Below are 21,970 nucleotides of genomic sequence, written 5' to 3'. Positions count from 1 at the left end.
TAATTTTTAAAGGTTGGTCGCCTTTTGATATGTTTCAGCAGTAATGCCGTATTTATCTGATCAGTAGGCTGAACATTATTAAAATGAGTTCATACTTGAATGCTTCATGATTCTTTCACTCTTGTGATTTTTTTATAAACATAAAATTATGGAAACACTTTTGAATTTCAGCTGAAATATAGATGCTCATATTCTAAAAAAATGAAAATATGTTATAATTTAATGTTTTTAAATCAATGTAATTTTATTTAAATAGGAAAATATATAATTGCCAGCTTTTATTATAGTATTTATTAGCTAGTAATGTAAATGTCAGTAAAATCACTTCTCCAGATCTTTCTAAATGTTTATTGGGTTATACTTTTTAAATGCTGCATTAATCATTAGCAAATTGTCTTTATAAAAACATGATCTTCTAAATATTTTAATGGGTTGTATAGGACTTCACCAAGTCTCATAAAATGTAGTAAAAATTATTATTGCCTGTCTTAATAAAATATATTTTGGGCAATTATCTACTCACTTATAAAGTATCCATGAGGGTAATGGTTTTTGAGGGGAAGCTAATGTGGTCTCTGCCATCTTGGTTGATTGTTCTAAGGTATTTTAAGAAAAAGTTCCAATATTTTGTAGAAATTTAGTTTTGTAATTTTGGAAATGCAACTCTATATACAACTTTACATTTTAAAAAAGCTGAACATTAGTTATCTCACTATATTTTATCCTGTTATGAAAACTTTGGAATAAGTTTTTTCCCCTCTAACCGTGCACTTGTTTCTCTAGTTTGCCATTGAAGTAATGAGGTGGCTTCTTAAACAAACAGAAGCAAGTGACCCCAGAGTAAGGCCGTATTCCATACACAGAAAGTGGATCGTAGCTTCCTAGTCACTATCGGAATCTCATGCTGCTGCTCCCTGAATCGTAACTCTAAAGCAGGTGTGTGATTAATAATAAGCATTTTGTTATCACCATCAATAATCCATTATATAATAAGAGAATACTAAAGTCATATATATGAATAATTGAAAATTTTTGTTAAAAGTATGATTTTAGAAGAAAAGTCATTCTCATATATATTTAGATAAAGGCCAACATCTGTAAATAAATGGAATCTTACTTCTTCTATCTTGTGCTCATTACCTTTTGTCTCTTTACTGCTTCAGATTTTATTTGCAGTTATTTTCTCAATTTCAGTTTGTTTTCCCTTACAGACTATTTTCCTCAGAGAAAATATGTTATCTTGGCATATTTCCCCTGTGTCCCTGGCAGGTTTTTCTTGCTGTCTCATTTGGGGAAGCTGGGTTTTTCCCTGGGCTCTGACTGTTTCATTACTTTGCCAAGATGTTCTTTCCTGTTTCTCTCTTCTTTTATTTATCTCTGAGAAGACTCCTTTTATTCTATTTTCCTTTGTTTAACTCTTAACTATGGAGCAAATATTTTTAGCTGTACACAAATAAGAATATCACCTTGAGAATCATGGGGAGTTGAGCTTCAATAGTCGACACCAACAGTCCCTGTTGCCTCCTTGAAGAATTCTCCATTAGTTTAAGATGATGACATCTTCCCTTGTCCTTCCCAAGAACTCACAAAGACAATCTTGCATTTACTTTGGGGTGTATGTATGTCTGTTTGCCTCTATGAAAATGTGCTCATATCCCAAGCCTAAAAATTAAATCTCATACAGTCCAATACACAGAATAAAGACGATATTCACATCATTAGGCAAAGGTTATAATTTGATCCTGTCACTTGAGAACACTAATGATGTTCATAAAGGAGCAAAGAAAATGTGTCTATTAAAATCCTCTCTACATGGGTTTCTTTTAATTCAAGCAATGGTTCCAGATGGAGCCACTTTCAGAAAAATTATATGGTGAGCTCACACCTATGAAAATATGAAAACCCAGCTTGGAAGTTTGTCAGAAACCAAACAGCTTCACAGGTCTAGAAAGCAGGACATATAGGAGCCTGCCTCATAAAGCCAAAAGCCACTTTGCAAATTTTCAGCTTCTTTTGTCATTGTCAGTTCATAGACAATTGATATCTCAGGAGAAATCCTCCAATTGACCAAGCTTGAGCAATATACCCACCTTTTGTTTCTGAGAAAGAAGGTACCTTGCTGTAGCACATCAAACTCTATTCAGTGAGGACATAGTCATTCCACATAAGTCAACCAAGAAGAGGGAACATAAATGCGAGATACACCAGGGCAAAAATGAAATGTCCATTATAACAAAGTCACCTAATTGCCTAACATACTTTCTTTTATTCATATAATCCCTATAATTGCAAGACAAACATAGAAAGATATTTCAGAAACTAACACCACTTTATTCTCCCCTCCACAGGATAGAAAATCTGGAGTTGTGTTATTTACTTTAGTGTCATGCTTTAAATAGAGCTTCTCGAACTATAAACCCTCACTTTTCTCCTTACAATCCATTTTCAGTATTTTACAAAGTGAGTAATTTGTGGCATATTGAGCTTTTATACATTTGTCAATGATAGGGTGGGATAGGAGGGAAAAGATACATGTGTTAATATTTATAGGTATACACATTCCTATACAGGGAAAGAAGTATAAAGAAGGGTTATATAATCTTTATTTTTCCGCAAGCAGTAGCAAGACCCTAATTTCCAATAAACATTTCCTGTTTGCCACTACCCGCAATGGTAGTGTTCCTTCCAATCAGTATGATATCATCAGTGTCATGGAACAGTGATGTCTTTTGCAGCAGATAGGCAATTACGATTCCTGCATCACAGGGTTGGAGAACTAATGTAGCCCTGAGTAGGACAGTGAAGATTTATTTCTGGCTAAACTGGAAGAAAGAAAACTGCTTTTAATGGCTTGTATAGGAAAACAAACAAACAAACAAAAAACATTTGCCAGGTTAATATCTACGTATCAGGTGCCAAGAGCTTTGCTAATTTGGTCCAATACTAAAAGCACATTTAGGACATCAGCTGTAATTAGTATGACCAACTGAGTTTTCAATAATCCACTTTCATTCTCCAAGATCCATCTAAGAGTTGAGTAAATGAGCATATGAAAGGAATCATCTCTTCTGCCTCTTGATTGAGGCACAATCTCTGTAATCCCTCCAGTAACACGGTTTTATTTCTCTGATTGACTGTTTGGTCAATAGTGGCAGTTATGGTGGCTTCTGGTTGGCCTTGACTGCCACAACAGTTTCCACTCTGTGGATCAGGGAATTCTGTCAGCTACTGGGTATATTTATTCCAGTTATGCATTAAAGCTGGGAAATAACCACAGATTGCAATCAGGGACCCGCTGGCCTCATAGGTAGGTAGTCCCAAACCAAACTTTTCTGATTGTCTGACTTCTATGTCTCTACTCTGACTGGTGTACTAGAGTGACATTTGGGATTTCAGTTTAGAACAGTGTCAGGTATCCCAAAATATTTTTATTTTTTTTCCTTCCTCAGTACATAACCATCCTGGTAAATAATGTCACGTCCCTTAGTGGAATACTGAAGAAAGATTTACATTATAAATTTTTGTCAGTGTAGCAGGGTACTTTCTCAAGGAGACCAGGCTTTTTCTTTACTCAAGAATCTCTGTGCTGTGAATTGCCTTTAATCTGGGAATAGTTTGAGGGACAGTGACTCTCCACTGTGGTGATTTAGTCATGCGTCTCCTGTTCAACAGCTCTAGAGCTTTTCCACTTATATAAATCAAGAAAGGCTTCAGTGAGATGCCATCTATCTCAATTTTAGGGACACCATGGTTATTTGCTAATGTCCAATTCTGTAGGTTAAGTCATCATTACTGCCAGTACCTACCCTTACAGTAATCATAACTACCTTAGCTTTAACAACTAAATACTGCCTCTTGGCCCTTGTCACCCTGGTACTGATCAGCTGAATGATATAGTTGAGGTATATAATGAAGTAGTTCAATGGCACAGTTTTTCACTCTAGTTTCTGACCTACAGACTAGAGCCAATATAGAATTTTGAGAATGTTGGGACTCCCCTTACAAATATATTTACCAAAACCTCATAAAACAGTAGTCTCTGGACTTTTCCAAGGGACGTACTTTGGAGGAATTGGACGATAAATCTACTCTAACGTTCAAATGTCTCTAATCCTCTGGATAACATCTTTATGATATACCAAGGAATTTATAGCTTTTAAAATTTCATTTAATATAGGTTACCTTTGAGTCTAGGTTTTGCTCAACATACCAAGCAAGCTGTTAGAGCCATTCCCATTCACCCTAGCTAATACACGAAACTTAGAATGCCTGTTAGTGTATCCCTGGTAATGCCTGCAGCCTGACACACATTGTGTTCCTATCATTCTGACACAAAGCTATTAGTATCTATTCCATAACACCAAAATATTTTCTCCACATTTCTACTGAAGTAATTTGACATCATCTTGTTATTTTGGCTGTGTAATTTGTACCTTCTCATGGGTCACACTTTTTGGGACATTGCAGTACTTCAGTCTTGGTTATAGGCCTTGACTAGAGGCTATAGAAATGGGTCCTGAAGATGATCAGAAGTCTCCTACCAGACAACTACCTCAGGGAAGGCAATTAATGATTTTTCAGACAAAGAGAGATCACATTACTCAAAGAAGGGAAGAAAGTCTAACTCTGCTGGCAAAGAGAATGAGAAGGAATTTGGGAGTTCAGTGCCTCCAGCTTCATGAGATTTTGCCCATATGTCCCATTTCAATTTCCAGGGTCTCATTTTTTTCCCAATAGATGTCTTATCTTCATAATAATAAACCTTAACAAGTTACAAATTACATTGGTGTTATGATTCAGCCACTCATAGATTTAGACTCTGTTTGGTATTCAGAAATAGCAGCCCCGTAGCTATAGGAAATATGATTGTTTAGCACTATCATAGAAGCTTTCTTTTTCCCCACTCAAGTCTTTAATCTTGACGTTTGAAGCACTGAGCTTATGATTTTTTTTGGTCCCCAAATTCTCCAGCGCACACAGTAGCAACCAATTAATTGCATTACATCAATTCTTCTAACTAAAGTATTCTATGACAGTGACTATTTGTTTACCCAAAGTTTTATTTTACATAACTTAGTTATAAGTACCTACTTTTAATCAAATGAAAAATTTATGTGTAAACTGAGAAGTTACATGTCACTATTACAGTTTCTTTTCTCTAATGTTACCTGTTGCATATTTAGTTACTTTGCTTCGTAATTAGCATATTACTTGAATACAATATCCACATATTTTTATCATCATGAATATCTTTAAAATTTCAGGGTGAATAAATAAACAAATAGGAAAAAGCTAATTTTCAAGTAATCTGTGTCTGGTAGAGAAAACCTCATTGGTAAGGAGGATCTCCTACCAAAACAATAAACAAAGTTCTGACCTCTTGGTTCTGTTTTTCACATATTTTCACATGTAGATCTTTTGACTAAGATTTCATGTTTGTTTGTTTGTTTGTTTGAAATATATCTTTATTGATTTCAGAGAGAGGAGAGAGAGAGTTGAAACATCACTGATGAGAGAGTCATTGATCAGCTGCCTTCTACACGCCCCGGACGGGGGATGGAGCCCGCAACCCGGGCATGTGCCCTGACCGGGAATCGAACTGTGATCTCCTGGATCCTAGTTTGATGCTCAACCCCTGAGCCACGCCTGGCTGGGTAGATTTCATGGTTTTAAAATAAAATAAACTGCTTATAAATGTTGATGTGATACCTCAACATAAAGGAATTGGAACTTGACGACCTAGCTCTACCTAATCTGTGGAATTTGATAGAATTATAAATCCTGAACTTTTTTGATGATGATCATGGTAATTTGAGGGCTTCCAAAACATAAAACACATTGAAAGCACTTTTGTAAACATTTCTGGGTAACATTGTGATCACACAACTCATAAATACCTAGATGGTAATGGGTGAGTAATAATTGATTATGCCTTTCTACATCCACAAATGGAAAACCTCAGTTTTCGTTCCTTCTTCAGAGTATTAGCAGTAGTTAAAGGCTGTGACGACTTCATCACAAATATCCTTCATTGTTTTACACTCACATACAGATAGACAGGTGTTTGAGGTTTAATTGACATGAAAATAGTCTACTCAATAATCTGAAATCGGGCATTATGTTTTAGAAGGCACCAAATGAAATTTTAAAGTATTATGGGTTTATTTTCTTTAATATTTCTATAATTTATCCAATTGCTCTTTGTGTTACCTCATACCCCATTTGAGAATTACATTGGAAATTAAGCCTTAGTCAGTTTCTGCAGTTTAATTAATTAGTTGTTAAACTCAGTCATTGCTGTTTCCCCCAATGAATCACCAGATTTTTGAAGGCTGTCCAAATGGCTAAATGTGTAATAAATCCTGCATTTGAACACATTTCACGTAGGTAATTATGATACTTTATCAACTGTATTCTTACCAAACCATAGAAAATTCCCTCTTATTCTCATAGTCATTACATTTCTGAACTTTAAAGACCGTGCTACTTTACTGCTATTGAGTCCAATTCTGACCTTTTCAGTTAATATGATTTTAGCACAAGGATTTGTGTAATAAGCTCTAGTTATTTTTGCAACCATACAAAAATTGTGAAAATACACATTATTTAAGTGTTGCCTTCTGTTGTTTGAGTAATATAGCCTAGGTTGCAGTTATTACCAATGAACCTCCTATTTGCTAGAATGAAAAATGAAGCATATTTTCTAAATTGCAGCAATGTAAGAAGACTGTAAGAACAAAACATTAAATACTAGAAGGTGAATGATTTCTGTGGTCTGACTGTCCTGGCTGCAAGCTGTGAATATAGATTGTGTTGCTTAACTCTATAACCAGTAGGCATCCAACCTTTTGCTTCCATGTTGAAGAATATACTGTTCAACATGCAGAGGGACAGCTGGAAGCAGATTCCTCCATCCGTCACTTGACTTATGTTTACCTTCAGGCCTCAAAATCAAATAATCCACCGTGACACTGTTATTGATATTTCGTCTTTTAAAATACGTCTTTTGTTTTTTGTTGAAGATACATATTTCCAACACACTCATACTCACAAAAAAATTCTCTGAGAATTTCCTCGATGTGTGCAACAGTTAGCACTTGCCAGTTTAAACGAGGGCAAAATTGCATTGATTCTTATTTGTATAAAAATTTCATGCAAGCAATCAAATGTTGCAGAATATTTTACATACAAATGAGTCCACTCCTAATAGAAACCAGGAATTCTGTCAATCAAGGGGCAGGGTGAAAGGGAAATCTTTCCAACATGTTGGATACTCTCCACCAAATTATGTAACAAGTGATTGCAGAATGTGAGAGTAAATAGTAACAGCCTGAATCGAAGCCAGTGGTAGGTAACAAAATTGTATGTGACATTTTCAGTGAATGGCAGTCAACATATTGGATAACGTCATGATTGAAATGTTGATATAGACTTTCTGTTATTCATTTTCCAAGTTGCTCAAACAAGCCATATGCAGTTACCTTAACAAGTTATCTTATTGCATTGTCCAAAAAGCAGTTTTTGAGAAAAAAACTAAAAGCAAGCTATTTAATTTTCTCAAAGCCATAAATAAAGGTGAAGGAGTATTCCAAATAAATACAAATATTTTCTAGGGTTACTAGATATATGTATCGCTAGCATAAATTTTAAACATGAATAAAAAATAGCTTGTTATTAAATTTATTGGTGATGTTAGAGAAAAAATGGTCACGTTCACTTCAAAATAAGAATTGATATTACACATACTTAAACTATAAATGGATGTTATAAAATTTATTCTTCAACATGGAAGCAAAAAGTTGGATGCCTACTTGTTATAAAGTTAAGTAACACAGTCTATATTCACAGCTTGCAGCCAAGACAGTCAGATCGTAGAAATCATTCACCTTCTAGAATTTATTTTTATAGTTGAGTTAAATGTATCCTTAATTGAAAATAAAATTATGAAGACTTTCAAGGATTTTATTATGCAAATCAAAAAGCATTAATAAGTGCTATAGAAGAAAAGCAAAATTGATGCATTCTTTTTTATTTTCTCCTAGACATGGGGCTCCTGTGGGCATATTGCTGTTAGGATAGCAGAGACCTTGAGCAGAGACCTGAGCATAAGCCACAGCATAGAGGGAGGGATCCAACCTGTTGAGTGAGTTCGCTGTCCAGTGAAATGAGGAGTCTCGACCTTGACATGCAGTGAGGAGAAGCCTGTTGATAAAAGCAGGTGTGTGTCCTGCCATCCAGTATAATTAGAAAACATTCTTTTAAAATTACTTATTGTTCTTTTGTTTTCATCTCTTTTAAAAATATATATATGTTACCTTTCAATTGGCAGAGCCCTAGCTTTTTTTCTGTGAGCAGGCAAATGGGAAACGGGAAGTGAGGTTCTGTCTGAGAAACAGCAGGAGGAGACGGAGCCTCATCCCCCAGCCCCAGCCCTGAACGCTGCCTGAGTCCAGGTGGAGTGCATCATGCGACTCTGCTCGACAAAGGGCCACTCATTTAGCTGTTCACTGTTAGAACTATAGAAATATGGCAGTTAAACATTAAATTAAGCCCAGCCTGGCGTGGCTCAGCAGTTGAGCATCAACCTAGGATCCAGGAGATGGTGGTTCGATTCCCGGTCAGGCCACATGCCCAGGTTGCGGGCTCAGTCTCCAGTTGGGGGCGTGCAGGAGGCAGCCGATCAATGACTCTCTCATCATTGATGTTTCTATCTCTCTCTCTCTCCCTCTCCCTTCCTCTCTCTGAAATCAATAAAGATATTTTTAAAAAATTAAAACTCTCAAATAAGGTTCTCATTACTCTCCACAGGGACATGAGCATACACTTTGGAAACTTACTGCATTTCACTACTTATAATTGAATCATAAGCTGTTACCACCATTAACAGTAAGTCATAAAATTCAAAAACATGCTGATGAAATGGTAATAATATTTATGTTTTGCCTCATAAAATTGATCTACATAATCTCTTTTCATATTTCCTCAAAACATAGTAGCAAAGTCTTTACTTAGCAAAATGAGAGATTTGCCAGGGTTATAAAATTGAATGAAACAATATCCCTGTTTTTTGTTTGTTTGTTTGTTTGCTTGCTTTGTGGGGTTTTTTTGTGTGCTAATCCTCGCTCAAGGATATATATTTTTTTCTATTGCTTTTTCAGAGAGCGTGGAAGGGAGGGAGGGAGAGGGAAAGAAAGAGAGAGAGAGAGATAGAAACATCAATATGAAAGAGACACATCAACTGGTTGCCTCCTCCCACCCCCCGAGTGGGGGCAGGGAGCAAACCTGCAACCCAGGTATGTGCCCTTGACTGGGAATTGAACCCAGGACCCCTCGGAGCATGGGCTGATGCTCTAACCAGGGAGCCGCACTGACCAAGGCAATATCCCTGTTCTTAATACAACAGTGTGTGCTACAGTAGGCAGATATGCTAAAAATTTGATAATACTTTGAAATAACTTTTCTAAGAGGGAAACAGGGTTATAAACTATCAGATAGGCTGTGATGAGCAAGAGGGAGTGGTGAGGTCTGGGGCAGGTCCAGGGCTGTAGTGCTCAGGGAGGTATTCACAGTTTTGAAGGATCCACGATCCTAAGTAGTGTGGTGAGAGGGAAGCTGGGAGAAAAGAATCTGAATTTGGGACCCTCTAGTTTATGACTGCCAAAGGCCCTTTTAGAATTTTAACCAATTGGTAGTTTTCATCAGTAGCGAATAGCTATTCATCGTTCCTATGCATTTTCACTAATGCTGAATCCTGATGGCATAAGAACGTCATGTAAGAGAAGTTCGAATTTTTAAACCAGTAAGGACAGAGAAGATTTCTAATAGTCTTTGAGCTGTTTGACAATAAAATCTCATTCAATTAACCTAAATATAGTTAAAAATGCTTATGTTCGGTTAGATATATATAGTCATCAGTGTATTAATGTGATGTAGAAATAAAGGTATTTATAATTCATCAAAACTAGAGGTATATTCAAACGATTGCCGTCAAATACTTTCAAAGTTTCTGGTAGCTAATGAATTTTTACTTTAGTGATACGTGCAGAGCTAGAAGAGATGAAAGAAGTCTCTATATCATGGGACTTACAGTTACAGTGGAAAATTATAGAATTTAATCCATTATAATAAAAATTAATAAAATATATTTCATAAATGCTAGCAAGGATAACTACATGGTATGCAGAGAGTATATGATATAGGGGCCTAAACAGTCCTGGGGAGGGGGGAACAATGCTCAGGGACACCTTCAGCAAAGATTTGGTCTTTGCTATGATACTTGAGAAGAGCTTTGAGGAATAGGAGGTGGAATAACAGAATCCCATGTTTATGTGAAGGCCTTCAGGTAGAAAGAAGCTTGAGGCTATTTGAGGATCTGTTTAAATTAGTTGTTTAGGAAGATTACACTGTTAACGTAAAAACAAAAAGCCAGAGCGAGAAGCTGACAGACAAGCCTTTGGGATCAAAAAGAATTTCAATCCAGGGGGCATAGATTCAGGCTGAAACCCCAATTGTATCTTGACTATGGGGTGAAGGCAAGGTTTTTGTTTTTGTTTTTTAGGAAAGGAAGGCAAATAACACGAATAAAAGAAAGGAATTTCTATTGTGCTAACAAGCTAGGTTACTCTCAGCTGTACATGGCAGGCTACTGTTTCTAAAGAAATGTCCATCATTGTCAGTCCCTGTGGTCAGGATGTCTGCTTTCCTGTTAGCTTTACAAACAGTTGTTTGTAACACAATATTGGTTTGGCCCAGCCCAGAGTTTATTTTTCCAGTTCAAAGCCTCCAATGGTTCAAGGGGTAAGGTGTGCAAGGCAGTTTCTTTGGAATGGCTGCTCTAGTTCTGTTTTAAAATGGTTCCACTTACATAAAGTTTTCATATAGAAAATCTGAAACTTCAGTAAAATTGTATTGCCCCAACAAAACTAGTGCAAGAGTCATCCTAAAGTATTCAGGATTGTCTATCTTACCAAGATAAAATATCCTAGAGCTAAAATATTGGGATCAGATAATGAACATCGAACAATGAAATGACCTTTCACACTTTAGCTCCTTAGAGTTAAAAAAACCCATTTTCACATAAATACATTTTATTTTATTTAGAGATTAATTTATTAATTATTAACTTATACCACAAAAATATATAAAGTTTGCATCTGACATCATATTTCTCAGAGATTTTTGCCGTAAGAATAAAAATAAGTAAAAAAAAATTTATTGAACTTCTTTTTCTTCATTAAGTATTAAAATTTCAGTTTTAAGTAGGGGAGATAATAGTTTATTTAATAAATTGAATATACTTTTAATTATAAAGTGGTCGTTGTCATTCTTATTGATTTTTATGCATAGAATCGGTTTCTTGTAATAGAAGTAGCTTTAAAAGCCAACAATGCAAATAATGCACAACAATGCAAGTATCTTGAAAACAAAATTCTGAGATAAATTGAGTTCTGAATACTTTATGCTTTCCGAGTTCTGTTTATGCATTTGACTTTTGGAGAGTATTCTTTTCTCAAATTATGATCCAACACATTAAATTTAAGCGTTCCCAAATTCTGTTGATTTCTTTTCAACCTTAATTTTATAAGGTTAGCTTACCTCAGAAAGGATATAAGCTTAGGTAGGCACTTTCAAAACTCTAGAAAACTGATTGGTATTAACTTGAAGAAAAATACACTAGGCTACCTCAAATAAAGGCAGGATAAAACACTAATATAGCCTTTGCAGTACAGTTGATATTATTCAGTCTTTGATTTAAAAAATAATTTTCTTTGGATAGATTAGGAATTCAAAGCTCATTGTGGCCAATTTGTTTGCACTACCTTTTATTACTTTAGGTTAAATTCTCACTTGTAAAATAAATATTGAGTGGGTCCATATTTTGCTTTTCTAGTTTAGCTCCATGTCATCAAATATGATTTAAAGAAAGAAAATTAAGGCATAACATAAATTACTTTTTAGCATGATTATGTCAAGCTAATACAGGGTAAATTGCAGGAAGGTGTGAAGGATCACTATTGTTGGTAAAATATGCATGGATAGGATTCTACAAACCTTATATCCTTTTAAAATTATTTCTTCAACCAATGCCACTTAATTATTGTTTGATGTGTTGAATGTAAAAGAAGTCCTTTATATTTCAATGGATTTATTTACTTTAAAAATCACCTACTTACATTTAAGAACTCTAATTGTATAAAATAATAGACACTAAAAATAGATTTTTGATATACTACTTTTGATGCACTAAATTGTTATCTCTATTAAATTTATAAATGATCCAAAATTATAGTTTTTATTTGGATGTATTAATTTACATTTTAGAATCTAGTAACAATTTTTATTTAAAAATATATATTTCAAAATTAAAATATTACATTGTTCTAAGACATAATTATATTTTACTCAAACATCTCATTTTATTGTAGTAGAAATTTAAAGATATGTAAGCAGCAATATTGATTTTCTACATTAAAATATGGTAATGAACTCCTTTGTGTACCCAGTCCTTTTGTAGGGAAAATAAAAACTTATATTGGCCTTCTCCAGGGGAAGGCTGCAGTTATGTAAACGTGATACAGCAGAGGCATAACAGATGCCCTGTTGGCTGATGTCTGACCCACAGTTGCCTGAGAGCAGCTATTGCCCTGGCTCCTCTGGCTCGGGACTTCAGAGGTGGGGTTTGAGGATTGTTCCCCTGGGGTGGGCTTGTTCTCCCTGAGCAGGTCTGTCCCTGGGGGGGGGGGGGTCGTAGTGTGCCCCGCTTCCCTCCCCCTCCCAGTGTGTACACCCTCCTGGCCACCACGGGGAAGACAGTTTGGTTCTCTGTACATCAGCCTGGCCATCTGCTGAATAAAGTCAATGTCTCATCGTCTTTGGCTCCACTCTTGTCTGCAGATTGTCCGGATCCAGAGTGAACCTCTCTGGCCCTGAGTGGCTACTACACTTGGCATAGTCCTTTGCATGACACTTTTCTATTTTCTTTTCTAATCATTCTTCACTGATTCTGGGGGGAAAAAATAATATTGATTAATTTTAGACTATCAATTGATTTAGGGTATATATCTCACCATATTATTTAGTGATACACATTTGTGATTTGATGCCTGTGTGAGTATAAGATATATATATACCTTGATGTAAGCATATGTGTGTATATTTTGATGTACACATATCTGTTTACACATATGTATACAAATATAAGCTATAGTATTTTAATGTATATTATTTAAAATTTATATTTCTAGTTTTTTCCTATTTATACTATTTAGAATTGATATTTATAGTTTCTAATACATTAAAATAAGCATCCAGGGTGGGACAAAAGTAGGTTTACAGTTGTTCGTATGAAAAATAAAACAAAAATTAATAAATAATAATGCAAGAATAAACTTTGTGTTTTGCATACTCACAACTGTAAACCTACGTTTGCCCACCCTGTATGTTCTACATATTAAATATGTAATACATTGATAAATACTTCCAAAGCTATTTACAGTTTTTTATATATGTTCAAATTTAAACCCTTATATGCTATATTAATTTTCTATTACAGAATAACAAATCACTACAACCTCAGCACTTAAGACATCACACATTTATCTCACTTGTTCTGAAAGTCAGGAAACAGGGCATGGGTTATAGCTGCGTTTTTTATTCTAAGTCTTACCAGACGTACCTCGGAGTGTTGGCTGAGGCTGTGATCTCATCGAATGTGTGTGTTCCTCAAGCTTATTTAATTGTTGCAATTTCCTTGCAAATGTAGGAATGAAGTGTCGGGGTTTTTTTGTTGTTGTTTTCCTGTGTGTTTGCTGTGGGTCGCTCCCCTCACAGACCTTGCTACTTGCTCTCACATCACGGCAATTTACCTCTTTAAAACCAGGAGAATCTCTCTCCAGTCTGCTATGATGGGCAGCCTTTATGACATAATCATGTAATGATCAAAGGAGCTTTTATTGCCCTATATTCACAGGCCGCCCTCATATTTAAGAAGTGGAAGTTGCCCAGCCAGCATGGCTCAGTGGTGAGGTCACAGTTTCACGCTCAGGGCACATGCCCAGGTTGTGGGCTCGATCCCCAGTAGTGGGGGTGCAGGAGGCAGCCGATCAATGACTCTTTCTCATCAGTGATGTTTCTCTCTCTCTCTCCCTCTCCCTTCCTCTCTCTGAAATCAATGAAAACTATATTTTTTAAAAAGTGGAAGTTATACAGACATGTACACCAGATTAGAGAATCCCAGAGGAGAAAATCCCAGAGACCACTTTAAAGTCTACCTATTTATGTGAATGGAGATGAGTCTTTTTGCATGGAAACTGTGGAAAATAGCTATCTATGGTTAATGAGATAATCTCCAGAAACCTCCCTGAAAAAAAATTTTAAACCATTCCATAGGTACTATTTGCATGATATTTCACTATACTGTTGTATATTGGTCTGTTAATTATTTACACAAAAGAAAGTCAGTGGTATCATGGTAGTTTGGGCTACCTGAAGTTACTCTGTTTTTTCATGGATTCTACAGTGCAGATCAAGTGAATTAAAGTGAATAAATAAATAGGGTTATTTTTCTTTGCTTTTTGTAAAAAGTGAAAGTGCTTTCCAAATTTCCTGTGGCAGATTCTGACTGTGTCTTTTTCTAAGCCCTCTGCAAAGAAATAGATTTAAAATTCTTTTGTGGCAACAAATCCTAGCTGCCTGAAACCACCTGCTTTTATAGACGAAGAGAGCTTAGGTGAATGAGAGGATACCTGAAAGGAATGTTTTGTTATGAAAATGCCAATAATTTTAATGTAATATGATCCAAAGCTATCAACATGGTAATAGAGTACATATGAATTTTTTAAACACAACTAGAAAGTTGTTATTAATATGTAAATACTATTCATGGTATTCTAAGTATAAAGCATCATATATTTCAATTTTGTATTGCTTCTCTTTAAGAGAATGGTGATTACAGTTTCATTATGTTAAAAGTGACAAAAAATATGCTACCTTCAAAATAAGCCCAGTTCATTAAGAAAGTGTAGTATAATTAAATATAGGATGATATGTTAAAAGCACCGGACCTAATAACTAGAATGATTATTGCTGCTATTTCTAGTTATAGGAGGTCTTTTTTTTTTCCCCTAAATGAATGTCTTGGTTTAGTAAGAAATAGCCAGAGAACATCAAAGCTATTTGAAGCATTCACTGATGTCAGGGCAGACATGCAGGGCAGATTCAACAGGTTAGTAAAAGGTAAAAGCTGCATGAGAGTTTATAGTTTGTAAACACTAAATTAATACAATAATCTAAAAATCCACCTGTTCTCTCTGTCCATTTATTTGTGCACCATGATTATAGGCACTGTGAAAGAGACAAAGAAAAAAATTTGAGAAAAATATATATATGTGCATAGCTTGGAATTCAGAAGATTTAGAACAATATACACATTTATAATTTCCACTAAAGTAGCAAAAGTTTATTTTGAACATCTCTGCATATTTTCATATCTCATATCCCTTATAAACAAAATAGTTTGAGTTTATTATTCTATTCCTCAGACAGTGTTTGTTATACATGATCAAAACGTATCTCATTAGAGAGTGACAGTGCTTTGCATTAGTTGTACTCAAAGCCTCCTTGGGCATTATAGCAACGAAAAAGCAAATGACAGTTGGTGTCAACACTAAACAGCTCAGGGCAAGCTGTTTTCTCAAAACCTATGTAATTTAATTGAAATGCAATATTTCATGAATATTAGAAAAGTAGGCTTTATTAAAAATGGCAAGGAAAAGTGAATGCATGACTGTTTAGAGTAACAAGCAATACAAATTTATTCATTCAATACATCACTGAATTATTTAAAACTCAGCCTAAGCACAAGGTCATGGAATAATTTTGGCAAGTAGGCATTTTGCATGATGCATTTCCATAATTCCCCTGCATCTATAAAGTTAATCACAGCTTTGGCATGGAGATCTTTTTCTTGTAGTCAGAGAGCCAGATAAAGACTTCAATTCAAAATTAAAGCCAAACCAAACTATTAACACTTGACATAGAAAAAAATATATGTATATATGTATGAAGAGAAAGAATGTTAACTAGTAACTTTAAGACCTGTAAGCAAAATAAACGAAAGTTGAAATTCCCATAACTCTAAATTTTGATTTTACTTCAACAGAAAAGTGATGTATAGAATAAATATTGAATTCTCAGACATTCACAAACTTTTATACAAAAGACTTTAAATAAGGCCTGTTAGTTAAGTCACTGAAGTATTATCTGAAGTTCTTCATTACTGCTGCGGTGGTTTTGATTTGTAGAATTTCCTTCTGACTCTCTGGCATCTCCTTCTTTCTGCTTATAGTACCGATCTGTTCTTGAATGTGTTCCTTTTCCACTAGTCCTTAGATATTAATCATAGTTATTTAAAATTCCTGGCCTCAACCATCTTTGTTATATGTGTGTCCAGTTCTGTTGCTAGCTCTGCCTCTTTAAAATAGATTCTTTGTCTTTCAGTGTGCCGTGTACATTTTTGTTGAAAGCTGGATATGCTGTGCTGGGTTAAAGGAACGGAGGTACACAGGCCTTTAGCGTGAGGTTTTATGTTTATGTGGCAAGGAGTTAAGCTGTGTTTGCTGTCTGCTGTAGCTGTAGGTGTCAGAGGCTAACATTTTTGTGCATGCTTGTTTTTGTCTCCCTATTATATTTGCGTGTCCCTCTAGATTTCTTCTTAAACAGAGTCTGAAACCTGCAGTTTTTCAGTTGTATTCTGTTATTATACAGTAGCACTATTGATGTGGTAATAAGGTGTGGGGCATGGAAAGCACACTATAATCCTATGATTAGGTCTCACTCTGTTAGTGAGCTTCTGCCCCCGGCTGTGATCTTCAGAAGAACTCAGCCCCACCCTGCCCACCTTAGCGGAGACGGGAAGACTGGATGGGGCTGGAGTTGGGTATTGCCCTTCCCCCACATCAGTCAGGTTCTGGTAGAACCCCAGTTGGTTAGGCCTGATCAAATTGTTTCTGTTGAGGGAGGCCTTGTTAAAAAGAACAAAACGTTTTATTTAGGATTACCTCAAAATGGCTACTTTCCCCTTTCCTGCACTGGAAATGGGGAATTTTTCTTCAGTCTTCACTATAAGATCACTATAGTCCTCTTGGAAGTAAAACTCACAAAAGTATGAGGACCCCCCCCAAGATCAGATGCCTCTGGAAATTTTTACCTCTCAAACTTGTCACACTGGATCTCTAACATTTCATCAATTACAGAGTAAGTATTCCTTCCCCTTCCATTAATTCAGATAAGGCTCTGCTAAAGTAGTTTCCCTAGAGGTGTTAGCATTTGTTACGGAGAATGTTATTCCAGGAATGGTTACCTTGGCCTTGCATTCTGATGGGGAGTGCTGAAGTCTGCGTCTGTTTCTCCTTGCGGTTCTATCAGCTTTGCCTCCTGTAGTTTCACACTTTGATGTTAATTCATACATTTTAAGAATTGTCATACCTTCTTGGAGAATCCACTTCTTCCTTTATTGTAATGTAATGCCTTCTTTATCCCTGATAAGGTTCCTGTTCCCTACTTTTATGTTCACGTTGTCGCTGTCTGAATTTAATATAACTGTGCATGCTTTTATGTGATTAGTGTTAGTATAGTATATTTTTTTGCATTTATTTTTAATCTGTATGTGTCTTTATTCCTAAAGTGAGTTTCTTATATACAATATATAATTGGGTCTTTGTTTGGATCCACTTTTACAATCTGTCTTTTAATTGGTGCATTTGGATCTCAAATATTCAAAGTGATTATTGATATAGTTGGATTAATATTTATCATTTTGTTATTATGTACTATTTATTTCCCTTGTTCTTTATACCTATTTTTGTCTCCTACTTTTTTCCCTGCCTTTTATGGTTTCAATTGAGCATATTATATGATTCCATTTTCTCTCTTTTCTTAGCATTAGTTATACTTATTTTAGTGGTTGCACCAGAGTTTGCAATAGACATTTACAAGCAAATATATATATTTACTTGTATATATAAAAAGTGAATATAAAAAATATATAAATATATAAAAAGTAAAAATATACATTTACAATTAAGCCAAGTCCACTTTCAAATAATACTATAGCACTTCAAGGGTAGTGTGAGTACCTCATAATATCAAAATAATCTTAATTCCTTTTCCTCATTCATTGTATCATTGCTGCCATTCATTTTATTTATATATAAGAATACACCAGCATATATGTATGATAAACATAAGCATTAATAAACAAATACATTGTTGTTATTATTTTTGAACAAATTGTTATTTATTAAGGTGAATTAAAAATAAGAAAAGAAAGGTTTCAATTTCTCCTTTACTTATTTCCTCTCTCCCTCCCCCTCTCTTCTCCCCAATTCCCTCCCTCCTCCCTTCCTCTCTTCCTTCTTTTTCAAGATACAGCCTGACCTGTGTGGCTAAAAAGTTGGATTTATCTATCCGTTAGCAGATTTTGTAAACTAGGAAGCCAAATAAGAAGGGTTGGGATAGAAAGGCTACAGTTTAGATAGAATGGCCTCACTAAATAACATTTGAGAAAAGACTTGGAGTAAGCCAAAGGGAAATGCTCCTCTTTACCATTCCAGTTAGAAGGTACAGTGTCCAACATCCCTAAAACAAGACAGTGCCTGAGTTACTCAAGGAAGGAAAGAAAACAGGGCTCCAGCTGGGGTGGTTTTTTCTGCTTTGGGTATTTTACCTGGCATCTTTTAGCTGTTAACTATTCATTATTCAAATTAGAAAAAACTCATCTGAAAATCTGATCATTTGTTCACTTATTCAAGAAACATTTATTATATGGTCCAAGTTAAATATCACTATTTACCCCAAAACTGCAGAGAAAGCTGCTTAAATGAATGCAAAAAAGGCATGACAAAGCTTGTTGCAAAGGGTCATTAAAAATAGTAGAATACATTTGGTTATTTGCCCAAGACTGGCAGGATGGTAGGGGATGGAGATGGAAAGATTCTTTTTTTTTTTTTAGGGATTTTGTATGCCAGCTTATTTTTATTCATTCATGACTGCATGTAGAAGTATCCTCTGCTGCACTTTTTGGGGATGGAAAAGAATTTCAAATGTGCCTCCTCCCCATATCTCTTCAGCCTTTATTATTCAATCTATGAGTACATGGTGTATGACAAACTCAAGTAGTCAACCAACTGCACCACCTTTTAATTTCTTAAAATAGTCCTGAGATCTTAAAATTGTAATACAAAAATACTCTGTGTGGGTGGTCATGTTTTACAAATAAACTTTTCATCAAATCATGAATTCATTGCTTCAGAAAGAAATAAAGCCCTTCCTCCCATCCTCTCTCCCTTCCATCTCTTCTTCCTCCCTTTTTTCTTCCTTCTTTTAACTATTTTTATTTTTTAAGAGAAGATATGTACCTGTCAGGTATTGCTAAAAAACTGAAGTTATCATTTGGTTAGCAGATTTAAAAAACACACAAACGTATAAAATGAACACTAAAGCTAGGCTCTTATTTATTTATTTTTTTTAAATTGCATAGTCTGAGCAAATAAAAAGTTTGCTCCTACTGCTTAAAATAATCTTTAGGCTCGGCCGGGTGTGGCTCAGCGGTTGAGCATCGACCTAGGATCCAGGCGATCTGGGTTCGGTTCCCGGTCAGGGCACATGCCCGGGTTGCGGGCTGCAGCCGATCGATGACTCTCATCATTGATGTTTCTATCTCTCTCTCTTCCTCTCCTTTCCTCTCTCTGAAATCAATAAAGACATATTAAAAAATAAAAATAAAAAAATATTTAAAATAATCTTTAGGATTAATTTCAGCATGGACCAATGAAAATCCAAAGAAGTTATATTTTGCAATAAATTCCATAATATACTTTAAAGCCAGGAATATAGAGGCTATGTTTTACTTATTAAGTAACGTTTACTGATGAAAAGATTTCGGTATATGAACATTGTAAAAGAAAGAAATGTGCACTGTGAAATAATCTGAAGAAATGGAGAAGTGGTTTTGTAGCTAATCCTGCAAACTGGTTGACTTTTGTTTTGTGTATGTATGGTTCCTTGGAATTTAGTCCAATATGATTGATCCTGAATACTCGCTAAGTGATCCTTAATATTAGTTTTTCATCCCTCCAGAGAAATCAACTCTATTGCGTTTCCTTGAATAAGTTTGGTGGGCTAGCCGTATTGTATTCATGGACTACTACATTCTAAAGACAGGGTTTCATTTAATAACAAAAGGAATTCCTAAAACTAGGGTTAAATGAGACATTTCTGAATGTCAAAACAGCCACCTTAAGTTCTAATTTAAGAAACATTCAATTTTAAAAATAGCTGTGCTATTGAAAACTATGACTTTCTGAAAAGATTTATTTATAATACAGGGTCAACATTTTTATTGGGAGTCTCTATTATAGGATTGCCATGCATAAAAATGTTCAGGATAGTTATTTTAAGAAGTATGTTATTGGTTATTTGCTAGTTGAAATTTGCACTGTAATAGATGTGTATATTTTTGCATATTTATACAGACACATACATATTTTTTAAAAATTTTAATGTTTGTGCATTATACATTCTGGAAACCTAGCTTTTGACTTGTTCATTGAAGGCTAAATCATCTACCAATATCAATGTGTTACTGAGGTTACATTTTTAAATATACAGCTGTCTGAGTATGTTTACATGTGTTGTGAAGAAACATAATTAGCCACAAAATATTTATTTAAAAATATAAATTAATTTAAAAACATGCATATTTCTCAGTAAATACATTGAAAACTTTGATGGTGAGTATTTACTTGGCTTAAATCTGAGATAAGATGGTATTTTCAGATCATGTCACCCTAAAGTATGCTGCTTTGTCATGTTGATTATTTGGAGTTAAAGACACTTGAGAAATAGCATCTATGAAAATAGCACCCTGACCTTGCTTTTCTACCTGAAAGCAGGAGATAAGACTTCTGTGAAAGATGCCCCTCCTGTACTAGGAGGAAGACATAACCAGAAATGGGAATTTGGGGCTAGGAAATCTGTAAAAACAAATCTTGTCAAACTCACCTTTATCTTCTTAGTTACTTCTCAGTAATTTACTGCCTCTAGCCCAAACCCCTTTGTCCTGTCATTTCTCTACTAATGTATTATTCTTTGTTGAAGATGGTGTTTAAGCTGGAATTCTAAGTCACCATTTCAAGTTAGTTTGGGTTTACATTTCTCCCGTGTGATATGTGCTGCATGCATTAATATACTATTTGTTTTTCCCTTGTTAGTCTGTCTTTTTGTTAAAAGAGTCTCAGCCAAGAACTCAGAAGGGCAGAAGGAAAATAATTTTTCTCTTCTGCAGTAGAGCCCACAGAGGTAGACAGCACACTAAAGCCACATTTACTGTCCAGTAATTTACAGAACCTGGTTTGGGCTTTGATTTTCCTTGCTTTTCGGGCTTCTGGGAATAGAGTGGAGGCCCCCAAACAAGGGGAAGATCAAATAGGAGGCAAATACCTTATAGCTGAGATCCCACAGTTTTATCCCCTTAGAAGCAAGCAAGCCCCATCTCTCTTAAGTAACTGCAAGGAAAGTGGTACTGCATCATCATGGAATTAAATTAATTACCCATGTGAAGTTAGCATCATAAACATGCCCTTGTGTGGTCCTGGGCTAATGGTTTCCTGTAACTAATTTCTAGAATTTACAAATGTATAAGTTAAAGCCCAAGAAAATATTATCATTACATATTTACCATAGTTGGTACTACATTATTTACAGACACTTCAGTTTGGATAACCAAGTAAGAAAATGATTATATAACATTAGACTTTTATATCATTTTTATAATGAGATGCAACTCCTTGAAGCCATAAATATCCTAAGATGATTAATCTTCAAATTATACAATATTCAATATTAAAGTTATTCTGATTATAAATAATAACTAAGACTAATTTAGAAAATGTAAAAGCAAAATAGTACTAAA

This window comes from Miniopterus schreibersii (genome assembly GCF_964146895.1).
Source record: "Miniopterus schreibersii genome assembly, chromosome: 4".
NCBI lineage: Eukaryota > Metazoa > Chordata > Mammalia > Chiroptera > Miniopteridae > Miniopterus > Miniopterus schreibersii.
The sequence above is the reverse complement of the archived record's forward strand: the minus strand, read 5'-3'. Positions refer to the sequence as shown.